This window comes from Micromys minutus (genome assembly GCF_963924665.1).
Source record: "Micromys minutus genome assembly, chromosome: 2".
Lineage (NCBI taxonomy): Eukaryota > Metazoa > Chordata > Mammalia > Rodentia > Muridae > Micromys > Micromys minutus.
Window position 1 is genome coordinate 349,339 of NC_137971.1, and position 10,503 is coordinate 359,841.

Genomic DNA, 10,503 nt, shown 5'->3' on the forward strand with positions numbered 1-10,503 from the left:
ATGGTAAAGACCACCTCATCACCTTCCCACCCCACTCCCCATTACCACATCTATTAAAAAGACAGGTTCCCTGAGATGGAGCTTCCAACTTCTTGATTGTGTCTCTTGTAGGAAGCACAGGAGGTCTTGTGTACACATGTAAGTACCAGGGGAATCAGGAATATTAAACTCAAAGAGTTGTCTCTTCAAGAGAAAAGAGGCATAACCTGTTTTCCTCTCAGAAGGCTGGGAGCAGAGGTGGTTAATAGTCTACCGATGTTTGTGCTATCTGTATGACTGAGCCCATACCATTTCTTCCCAGACCCTTAAGATGTCACATGCAGTTAATCTATAGAAGCTGTCTTTATGGAAGATGTCACATGTACTTTAAAAGAGTTCTAATGTAGTCATGTCTTAAGCTTTATGGTGCATATAGAATTGTGCTGTTATCTCCTGGAACCTTTTCCCCAAATTGTACTGTGTTTAAATAAGTTTAAAATAAACTAATCAAGGTCAGACTATAAATTCTTGACCCAACACTGACTATTGAGTCATGGTGAACTGAACTGTCCTTTTGCTGCAAGTGGAATCGGCACTCTGCTGGCATTGGTGGTTACAGAGACCCCTGCAGACCCTTTAATAAATATCATTCTTTCCATCAACTTACAGTTAGCAGATATTTGTTTTGGATCTTCTGTTAGAACCTTTTGTTTATAGACTCCTTGCAGCAGGGACACACAGGTTTTAGAGAACTGGGAGAACTGGTGACAGATTAAGTAAAAAAAAATTTTTTTTTCTTTTGATTCAGAATCTTCTGAATTTCAGATTGGTTTCCAACTTTCTACTTAGCTGGGGATGACTTTGAACTTCTGATCTTCCTGTCTATAGTTCCTGTGTTGGGTGCAAAGAGGGGAATACTGAAGGTTGTGACTAGTCTATGCTGTGGGACTCTAGGCTAAAAGTGAAGTTTTGATTTATGGGAAGATAGGTTTGATGATTTGATTAAGAATGTGGCTGATAGGCTCATATATTTTAATGTTTAATCACCAGGGAGTGGCATTATTTTAAAGAATTAGGAATAGGAGGATGTGGAAGAACTATGTCACTGGGGGTGAACTTTGAGGTTTCTTTTGTATTTTTAAATATTTACTTTAATTATATGAGTACACTGTAGCAGTCTTCAGACATACCAGAAGAGGGTGTCGGATCCCGTTACAGATGATTGTGAGCCACCATGTGGTTGCTGGAAATTGAACTCGGGACCTCTGAAAGCTCTTAACCGCTGAGCCATCTCTCCAGCCCCTGAGCTTTGAGGTTACAAAAGTCAATGCTGGCTTCCCCTTCTCTGTTCTCAGATCAGGATGCAGCTCTCAATTACATCCCCAGCACCATGCCTACCTGCTGCCATGCTCTCTGCCATGATGATGATGTATTAAGCCTCTGAAATTATTAATTTTTTTTTTATAAAAAAATGTGTTGGTCATAGTGTCTCTTCACAGCAATAGAACAGTGACTAAGAGAGTAGATGACTGGTAAATCTGCCTCTCTCCCTCCCTATTTCATTACTTAATGCTGTCAGACCCGCCAGACAAGTTTACCAGCCAACCTTTAGCTTGTAAGACCTTTTCCATCATAGATAAAGCTGGGTGTAGACTTCTAGGTTCAATGCCCAGCTGTGCACCTCATCTTAGCTATCCAGTCTCACATCACTGTTTTCCTCTTGTTTCCTTGAAAATCAGGGGAAGCTAACCACACTTAACTGTGTGCAAAGTTTAAATCACTTTCAAAAAACATAGCTTTGAATCAGGGTTTTTTCAAGACCACCACTAAATGTAACGAATTGCTTGAAGGAGTCATCGGCTGCCACTGATCTTCCTTATAGCTGTGGATGATTTTTATAACTTTCGACTCTTTCATCTTGCCTCCCAATTACTGGGATTACAAGTGTATGCTGCCACACTCAGCTAATTATTTGCTCATGTATTGTGGTTCTCTATATTTTCTCTGCACCAATTCCAGGTAAACCTGACTTGTTAGATGTGATATATTAGTTGCAGTATCTATTAGAGCTACTTTTTTTATTGAGCATTCTGTTTGAGAATTCTTTTTTTAAATTTTGTTTTTCAAGACAGGGTTTCTCTGTATAGTCCTGGATGTCCTGGAACTTGCTCTGTAGCCCAGGCTGGCCTCAAATTCAGATCTGTCACCTTCCTCTGACACCTAAGTGTCTGAGACCAGCTCTCCTCTCAGGCAAACAATAGAGGTCCCACAGAGTTGGATCAAAGAAAAGAGACAAGTTAGTTAAAGTTGCAGCATGACTTCTGCGGACTTGAGGCCTAAGCCAGAGGTACCAAAAATGCTCTCCACACCTAAGCGCTGGTATTAAAGGTCTGCACCATTGCCACCAAGCACAAGGAGCCTTAGTTAGTAGTCTTTGAGTCTTGGCATTGAGCATCACCTCACCATGCCACCAATAACTCAGTCTCAGGGGTTCTCACCATTAGAACCTCCTGTAAAAGATTCCCTGCATCCGGTGCACACAAGGCTTTACAGAATTTGGGGAGAATTGGTGACACGTTAACCAAAATATATCCCCCGCAATGATGAGCATTCTGCAGAAAATTCAAACTAGGGATGTAGAAGGAAAAGGGGGAAGGGGGTAATATTATTTAAAGCACATGACGTGCTCTTATGCAAATTCCATAATGAAGCTGGGTGATGAAGATGCATGCTTTTAATTCCAGCACTCAGGAGACTGAAGCAGGCAGGTCTCTGAGTTTGAGGTCAGCCTTGTCTATACACACACACACACACACACACACACACACACACACACACAAAACAAAAAACAACCAACCAATCAAACAAACAAAAACAAAAGAAAAAGAAAATGTCATAATGAGGGTTGGACAGTGGTTAAGAACAAGGGTTGGACAGTGGTTAAGAACACTGACTGTTTTTCCAGAGGTTCTTTGTTCAAATTCTAGCAACCGCATGGTGGCTTACAACCATCTGTAATGGAATCTGATGCCCCCTTCTGGTGTGTCTGAAGACAGCTATAGTGTACTTATATATAATAAATAAATAAATCTATTTTTAAAAGTCACAGTGAAACCCCTTACTTTATACAGCTGATATACACTATTAAAAAGTCTAAATTACAGCTGTGCAGGGTAGATGTATGCCTTTAAACCAGCACTCAGAAGACAGATGTGGAAATATTCCTGTCACTTTGAGGCCAGCCTGGTCTACAGAGTTAATTCCAGGACAGCAAGGACTACACAGAGAAACTCTTGTAGTTTCTAATCTTAAAAAAAAAAAAAAAAAAGCATAATTAAATCTAAGTCCATAGTAAAATATACAGAAAAAAGTCTAAATTAAAGGAGAAACAGAATGATCTTCAGATTTACATTTGGATATCAGAATAGGGCTCTCGGAACAAGTGCCCTTTAAGTTGCACTGTAGCACAATTTGATCTCCATAAAGATTATCTCTACCTCCCCAGAATGAAAGCCCACACCCTATGGCTCCATTCTGCCTTGTAATCATGTTTGACATATTTAACAGAGATATATGTTTTCAAGCCACACCCCAAAAACCACTCTTCAGTGTCTTACTCATTTTGTTTTGGTCCAGTTCATTTGGGTAACTTTGGGACTAACTTCCTAAAACCCCAAGCAGAAGCCAAGTTCCATAGCCACTTAGCTGGTTAGTAGAGGCACAATATATACCTGCTGTATCCCTGTTGAAGAGTTCAACCTTAATTGGACTTAGTAAGGTTTTGGATTTTTTTCTTTTAGGTGGAATAATCAAGGTGTCTGAAAACACAGAGAATGTTTTCTGAGTTTTGACCATGTGCCAGGCACTACCTGCATACAATGATGTGCTATTCCAGTCACTGCCTTTCTTAAACTGCCAGGATCACTCGGGAGATCAACAAGCAAATGAACAGTTATAACTGAGGATTTTTCTCTTTCTCCCTGGATAGTCTGTTATATGCTACATTCCCACCATAGCTTCCAGTGAATTTGACTTCAGGTGTATGCCACTCTGTTTGGCATTAAAGGTTTATTTAATCAACAAACACTGAGTGCTTTCTAGGTGTCACATACACACCAAATAAAACAAACCTGGTCCTTGTCAAGATGATTGTATTTTACAGGGACAGGAAATAATAAACAGATAAAATATTGGGAATTAGATGGTGATCAATGCTATGGAGGAAATAAAAGAATGATGTTAAGAAATGTAGCAGAAAGGGAGTTGTTATTACTCTGTGAAGGAAGACTTCACAGAAGTCCCAGTAAGGGTGACAATGGTGGTGGTGATGGGGGACATGACAAGGTAGAGGACAGGGACTGTGCAAGTCCTTATGAGACACTGTATAGACTGATTTTCATCAAGTGAGCTGAAAACAGGTCTTCATCAGGGGACTGGCACCAATTTGCTTTTACTTCACAAGAATTTCCTTCCTGGGCTGGAGAGATGGCTCAGCGGTTAAGAACACTTCTTAACTTCTTAACATGCTGGCTCACAACCATCTGTAATGGGATCCAATGCCCTCTTCTGGTGTGTCTGAAGATAGTGACAACATACTCACATAAATGAAATAAATAAATAAATCTAGAGAGAGAGAGAGAGAGAGAGAGAGAGAGAGAATTTCCTCGCTGATATGTGGGATGCAAAGAGAAAGGATAAGAGCTGAGCTGAGCTAAGCTGAGCGCACCTGAACAGGGGTCCTCTGTAAAAGCAGCAAATACTGGTTTTTAAAATATTTTTATTATCATTATGTGTTTGGGATTTATCTATGTTTCGAGTTGTTACTTGGAGGATTAGCAGGTGGTCTAGTGATGGGTTTCTTAAACTTTTTCCACTTTTGACCCCTTTCATCTGAGAAATGTTTACATGTCTCTAGGTGTTGCAGTAAATATTAAAAAGTAAAAATACTTATCTCTTTTCCGGTTCTGAGGTCTCACTCCTCAAGCGTGATCCTGATACAGAGCCACAAGCACCTCGGGCACCTGGTCTGAGCTGCCACAATGGCCCAACTTGTCCACGCTACTCCCTTCCCTTGTCGGTTTAGTACAGGGTGTTTCTGTACCCCAAAATCCCACAAACACAACTCTACAGCCATATAGCTATTCATACAGGTTTATATATTCAACTCTCAATCAACAAACCCTCTACACAACAAGATTGCATCAAATAGACAAAGATACAAACTGCCATTCTATATGAGATATTAGACCTATAAAATTCTTAATGTTCATAGCTTTTTAACACCAACCAATCCCACCTTGGTCTAGCTGGTCCTTGGGAAGGTCCACGTTGCCATGATCTTCCCCCTCCGTTGGCTGACCTCCTCTGACCTCTGACCTCCAACCTATCTGCCCTCTCTACTTCCCTCTTACTGCCCAGTCACTGGCTTTCCTTTATTTTGCTAATTAAAATGGGAAGGTTCAATTGGAGTTAGGCACCCCTTCTGGAGGAAGTGGAATTAACATTAAAATACTAACAGCTTCAGGACAATCTACATCTAGGTTTATAAAACAAGTATATAAATTCAACTGATAAGAAATCATAAACTTTAGATAAGTTTTTGGTATGCCTATAGACATTTTATTAAAGATGAAAGCAAATTTTTATACTGAGATTGATGTGCTTGTTTGTCTAACACAATACAATCTAAAGATATACTATTTTGATATATGCTGAGGAATGATGGTAGGAAATAAGCCTTCATTTTTTAAAATTAAACTATTAGTTTTCTTAGAGCAGAAAATTTTCTATGTAAGTAAATAAAACTTCCTGTACAAATACTGATTTCAGTTATTTAAAAATTTTTTTTTCATTTAAAAATTTCATGTGTTTGACTGTTTTACCTGCATGTCTGTTTTGTACCACTCATTTGGCTGGTATCATCTTCAAGAGGCCAAAAGCTAGTGTCAGATTCCCTGGGATCTGAAGTATATAGATGTTTATGAGTTTCCATATGGTTGCTGGGGATCAAACCCGGGTATGATGGAGGAGCAGAGAGTGCTTTTAACTGATGAGCCAACTCTCAGCCCTAATTTTAGGTAATTTTAGTTTTTTTCAGGCTTTCTTCATAGTTGGGTATAAAAAAGCATGTGCAAAGTGCACATATTCAGAACCAAGGCTGTATGATGGAATATGGGTTGGCTCAGCCAGTAACCTCAGGTTTATTATGTATTGGATTTTGAATTGAGTTTTGGCTGTGTGTGTTCAGGAATCTCGCACTGCTGCCTAACATTTTGCAACCACCACATTCAGTTACATAATTCCATAAGAAGCTTTGGTCTAATCTGAAACTAGTGAGCCTCAAAGTTCAGAGTTCAGGGAGGAGGGAACAAGAATGTTCAGAATAATTACTGAGAAGCAGTGGTTGGTGTCTGATCTTCCCTCTAGGGACCAGTAGACTGAAGAAAGAACTCAGCTAGCTCTTTCACAGGGTTGTAAGATGGGCAGAGTGGCCAAAGAGATGGGTCCTATAATGGAATTAAATGGTGTTATGAGCACAGGGAGTGGGGCAGCTAAGATGCCCTATGGTCAAGAATGGTTTAGTAGGGGCTGGAGAGATGGCTCAGTGGCTAAGAGCACAAAATGCTCTTTCAGAGGTCTTGAGTTCAAATCCCAGCAACCACATGGTGGCTCACAACCATCTGTTATGGAATCTGATGCTCTCTTCTAGTGTGTCTGAAGACAACTACAGTGTACTCATGTACATTAAATAAATAAATAATAAATAAATAAGTCTTAAAAAAATAAAAGGAAAGTACACTGTGTTTGGACACTCAGAAAAATCACAGTTGAACTTACAGGCTTAGAACTGGTGCATACAGAAGCTTTGTGTAGAGAAAAGTGTATTTTTTTTTTTTATATTTGTGTTCTTGTGTTTAAGCAGATGGAAAATTGGAAGCAGATGGGCAGATGTGCTAAGAACCAAAGATGACACATATGGGGCTTTTAACCTTGTTCTTTCCTACAGATAAATCTGGAAATTCTTATTTAAATATTGATGTTGATTTTCTTTTGTTAATCCTCCATGATTCATTTTTAAGTAGCCTATCTGACTGTTGCTCTGCCTAGGATTTGTATGTACCAGTGAACAATACAAAATTTTTGTTCTTATCCATTCTTAAGTATGATATTATATTATGATATAAAGATATGATGTTATTAATGTTATATATATATATATAGACATGGCCTCTCATTGTATACTCTTAGCTGTCCTGAAACTCACCGATATCTGAGTCTGCCTCCTGAGTGCTGGAACTAAAGGCATATGCCACCACACTTGGCTAATGTTTAAAGTTTTGGCATCTAACCTTATTTGGTGCCAGGGAATATTTCTGAAGGAAGTGACACTTAAGCAAAACCTGAATGAGAAGGTTGGTTTTAAAAGCAAGGGATGAGGGCTGGAGAGATGGCTTGGAGGTTAAGAGCACTGACTACTCTTCCAGAGGTCTTGAGTTCAGTTCCCAGCAACCTCATGGTGTCTTACAACCATCTATAATGGGATCAGATGCCCTTTTCTGGTGTGTCTGAAGATAGTTAGTGTACTTATACAAACAAAATAAATATATTTTTAAAAAAAGCAAGTAATGAGGCAAGGGTAGAGTTAGATGGGTAAGGATCATTAATCTCAGAATTAATTAGGAGGTATATTTATGGCCAGCCATACTATATAGTGAGACTGTTTCAAAAATAAAATAAAATAAAATAAAATAAAATAAAATAAAATAAAATAAAATAAAATGGAACAACTAATTCCTAGTGAAGTGATGTAGGAGCAGGAGATGGGCAGAGTCTTTTAGGTACTGAAAGATACAATATGTGGGCCTGGAAAGAATCTGCACTGCAGTAGTGTCTGTCTTCATGGAGATGATGGTGAATAAACTATGGCTTCTTCCTAGGACTCTACTAAAGTAGGAAGTTAGACTATTTTATTTACTGTTGTAACCCTTACATCCATCAGAAACGTTTATTTGTTATGCTTGGCAAATGGTACATACTTGATAAAGATTTGTTGAATGAGTTAGGGTTATTATTTATAGGTATTACTATGAACAACAATTTATAAGTACATTGCCATATTCTTGAAAATAAAATGATAAATGTGATTTTAGGCATGTTAGTTCATGCCTGTAGTTTGAGCACACTTCAGGCTAAAGTGGGGCTAATTGAAAATTTTAGGCCAGTTTGGAATGTTTTTGTTGCCCAGTGAGATCTTATCTTAAGAGCAAAACAAAAGAGAAAAACCAAACCCCTCTCAAAAACACTCCCTACATTGTATTAGAGAAATTATTTCAGGAAGTACAAAAGTAACTTGACAAGAAAAAATACATTGATCAACTTTTGACATGCCTGAATAGTTGTTTTCTGCTGAATGAGCATTAATCAGCAGACAATTATGCTTTTCTCTTGGTCCAATTAGATCCTATCTCAATTTTCATTATAGAAACATCTATTTTCACCAGGGAATCATTAATTTTTTGAAAGAAAGCACTGGGAATCTTAACATCTTCAACACTCAAAATTATGGCTGCTAGCTGGTACCAATCTGTTGGTGGAATGCATTTACCCCAGGTAATCAACATTATTACTTTCATTAACAAAGAGTATTAGACTCTAAGTAAATTATTGGAGAGGGTGTCTTGTTTGCTGTTCAGTTGGTCTTGAACTCTGAGGTTCAAACAATCTTCCTGTCTTAGGCTTTGAGTGGCTTTGACTAGATACCAGTCACTGTATACAACTAATTTGACTCATTCTTTTTAATACACTTACATGATCATTGGCTATTATGTCACCAATGACTCCTATGCTTTAGATCACATGAAGGAAAAGTTATCAATAAGAGGGATATTTCATTTCACTTTATCTTTTAATTTCCTAGTGTTCATCTGACTGTGGGCCTACCAAATAGGCAATGTTGAACTTATTTTTTCTTTATGACTATTTTGTCTTTATGAATGTTTGTGCACCATGTGTGTCTCTGGTGCTTGTAGAGGTCTGAAGGTGTCAGATTCCCTAGAACTGGAGTTATGGATGGATGGTTATAAACCACCTTATGGCTGCTTAGAATCAAATCTGGATCCTCTTCAGGAGCAAAAAGTGCTCTTAACTGCTAAGCCATTTCTTCAGCTCCTATTTTTACTGTTTTCTGATATAAGGAGATATAAGGAGAATGTGAAAAAGCCTTTTCTGATATTTAGGCCAAGTTTCTTTGATTTTTATTGTTTGCATCTTTCTTTAGCCTATTATATAATTAAAAACTTCATGAAAGAACCATTTTCTCTTTATGTTTGGCTTTTAAAATTTTACTTAATTATAATATACACAAAGAAACCCCTTGATCATGCCCATAAAACAGTTGTTAAAGCTTGTAAGTACTGGATGTTCTTTTACATCAATCCTGTCTGGTACTTGCTTTGGGAGGTGAAAGTTCATGCATTTAGTTAGCATGGTCTAAGTATTCTGAAGGAACAACTTTTGAAATCAACTTTAAAATATTTTTTTGTTTTTAATGTGTCTGTGTCTTTGTGTGGGTATGTTCATGTGAATGTAAGTGTTGGGGAAGCCAGAGATGATACATACCCTGGGAACTAGAATTATAGGTGGTTATGAACAACCTGACGTGGGTGCTGAGAACTGAAGTACTCTGCAGCATTATTATCTCTTCAGACCTTTAAATAGCTTTAAAATATTTTTAATTAGTTTTTCGAGAAAGGGTTTTTCTGTGTAGCTTTGGTCTATGGAACTCACAGGGATCTGCCTGCCTTTGCCTCCTGAATGCTGGGATCAAAGGTGTAGGTTCCCACCACGCTTTTTTTTTTAAAGGTTTCCTCATTCATTGATACAAAATCTCATTAATCTACATATCCCATATTATTGTAAAATATGTAATGAACTTGCAGTAATTTATTCTTTTCTTTCTGAATTTTCTCTGAACCTTTGTGTGGTGCTAGGGATCATGGGGCTGTGTGTGATGGAGGAGCGCTCAGCCACTGTACATCTGCAGCCCTGAGCTCGTTAATTTCTTAAGAGCATAATAATTCGACGCGGTTTAAATGGCTTTCAAGCTCTAAACATAGTAATTAATCTATGAACACTTGTTAGGTAGCAATAAGACATGGCTTGCAGTAAGCCATTTCCTCACCAACACACATTTATTTGATTGTGACGTGAACTGTACGTAAAATTCGATTACACTTGCGTATTTTCAAACTTTATACAAGTTGGTTATCTAAGTTCTTGGGTCTTCTACTTATAAGAGGTGGCTCTGCCTCTACTCGCCTTCTTGAGACACTAATTCTACAAGGATACCAAATAACTCTGCTTATTATTCGTTTATTCCCTCCCTTTCCTTGTCAATTAAGCAACTGGTGCCCTATTTCTTAGCGATGAGCACCACTGGCCAGCGATACCAGCTCAGCACTTCCGTTAGTTATTTTCAGCCTTTCCAGACGAGGTCTCTGCAGAGACGATGCGGCCTTATTAACG